Raw genomic sequence first — 2,518 nt, forward strand, 5'->3', positions numbered from 1 at the left:
CTGTCTCTCTCTCGTTGTGTGGAGCACTGAACCTCCAGTCCCTTACTCCACCGCTCCCCCTCCCCGCTCCTTCCCTCAACCTCTGAATGGCTTTCCGTCCTTATCACATGCACATGCACTCCCCTAAGAGCTTCAAGGTAAAGTCCACGGCAGCTCCTTTCTCATTTTTTTCCTCCCACGTTTGCCCTCTGATGTGACTCCCCCACCTCCTCTCATCTTCTTCTCCTTGTTCCTCAAACATCTCTCGTGCTTTGTTTGTTACATCCTCCACTCTTGAACTCTTGATTTCACTCCACCCTTAATCATACTCATTTTACTCCCTACTTTGTCCTCAAACTAATTTTAGCAGCTTTTCTTTGCTCTAAACCTTCATTCTCTGTGCCTTTCATGTGTCCAATTTGATGACAGTGTTAGTTCTACCCTTCCCTTGGATGCTGTAAAAACGACAAAGAATGAATGAAAGGAGATGCAGATAAAAAAAATAACAGAGCCGGAAAGAGATACTACGTTGCACTAATGAGAGGTGACCGTATTACAGTATGAGATGGGGTAGAATGCATCCATCCTCTCTTGGGCATTTGTCCGGTTTTGCCCCCAGTGGCCTTGGCCCATGTACACAGTTTTGATCATGCCTGGCACGCGGCTTACATCCCGTCCTCTTTATTGCCCCCGGGGAGCAGACACCACAGCACTCAAGTGAGACCGCCTCCTCTTAGATATGATTTGAAACACTGGACAACACGTTGCAGGACATGTCACTGATTTGCCCTTGCCTTGACACCACCTCTGCATACAAAAATCTCTCTGAGATTCATCGGAGAGGACATTGAAACTGAAGTGTAAATTGAAGCTCGCATTCCAAATATGAATGCTGACGAAATGTTGATGAGGCCGGAGTGAAGGATGAAAACAGTAATGTACATGCTGAGCACTGTTATGTAACTTAATCCTCAAGGGTTTTGTGAACCTGCCAAATAAATAACTATAGGGCATTTTCCATGTTATAGTATGGGTCATATTGTATATCTGATTCTGCCCTCCAACAATCTGGCTTCTGGGTGATTACATGTGAGCTCCCAATAGCCTGAGTGACAGGTCTTGTAATGCTACAACACGTAATAGATACACATATTTACAGCCTGCGGTCAAGTATTGTGATAAGCTCTGGAAAAGTCATGCTGTGAATAACAAGGCAGGCTTCACCTGTATTTACACCATGGTCTTGGTGGTTGATTCTGATTGGCTGCAGGGCGTCCATTTATTTCTGATAATGGACACTTGCTAAGTACTTCCAGTAAAACCATGTGTTAATTTCTGAGCATGCCTTGGAGCTTGAATCAGGTCGGGTTCACCCCAATTTCCTGATGTTAGATTTTGTTAGAGCATTCTTTTTCTATAAGGATAAACAAACATATTTAGTTTCACTCTGCTTGGCTTTTTGCTGCTTTATCTCCTCTGAGTGCCCAGAGCACACTCTACTGCTCAGAGAGTGTGGTGCTCTGAATAACCAAATGGCACTATATTCCAGCAGTGCTATTAACAAACCAAATGGTCCAGTTTGTGCCAGAGTGCCTTCTGGCACTCAGAGTGACTATTTACAGACACAACCCATGTCACAAATTCCTGTTACTACAGTGAAAAAACTCAAGTTAAGTGGAAATGGGTTTTAGGCTCAAAACTGCTGCTTTGGTACGGGCTTGGACAGAAACTAAGGTGGTTTGTGTCAGGTCGGGACCAGAGTTGGGTATAACGCGTTACAAAGTAACGCGTTAGAGTACTTTGATTACTTTTTGCAGTAACGAGTAACCTAACACGTTAGTTTGCTGTTTGAGTAATCAAATAAGTACATTTTCAAATAAGACATCAGTTACTTCCGTTACTTTTAGAACGCTGGTCCTTCAGCTCCGAAACAGCAACGGCTGTCGTTTGGTTCTAATAACGGAGATAACGTTAAACCTATCAGTCTGAAAGAAGCCACGGAGCTTGTGGCTCGCTACGTGGTCGGAGAAATGCTGCCGTTGTCTACGGTGGAGTCTCAATAGGTGGAGTAGGACTTGCTGACAGACATATTTCAGACTCAGGACTTGCATTATGCCTGGTACACGCTACATGCTGGTACTCACCAATTATCCCCGGTCGTCTTTCACGGCGTGTGTGGTGTCATCGGGTTATTCTTGTCCTATTTTTATCACTTTTACTATTATTTGAGTCAGTGTGTCTGTTCATGTGCCAGCCGACATGTTGTTGTAGTCACCTAAAAGCGTCAGCAGATGGCAGGAGCTTCATTTGAAGCACCGTATGTAAACATCAAGTTACTGTATCCTCCACAACCAAATTCCTACAAATGTTTCAGAATAAAAGCCTATTTAGAAAATGGAGGGATTCTCTCAGCTGAGGTTATAAGGGGCTTTTAATTTGAAACAAGTGTTGAGTTTGAAATGACGGTACGATATGTTAACTTTACAAAGACAGCGGAGCGGATAAAAAGTAAATATATAAACACACAGAGGGATTAATA

This window comes from Epinephelus fuscoguttatus, linkage group LG2, assembly GCF_011397635.1.
Source record: "Epinephelus fuscoguttatus linkage group LG2, E.fuscoguttatus.final_Chr_v1".
In the NCBI taxonomy this organism is placed as follows: Eukaryota; Metazoa; Chordata; class Actinopteri; order Perciformes; family Serranidae; genus Epinephelus; species Epinephelus fuscoguttatus.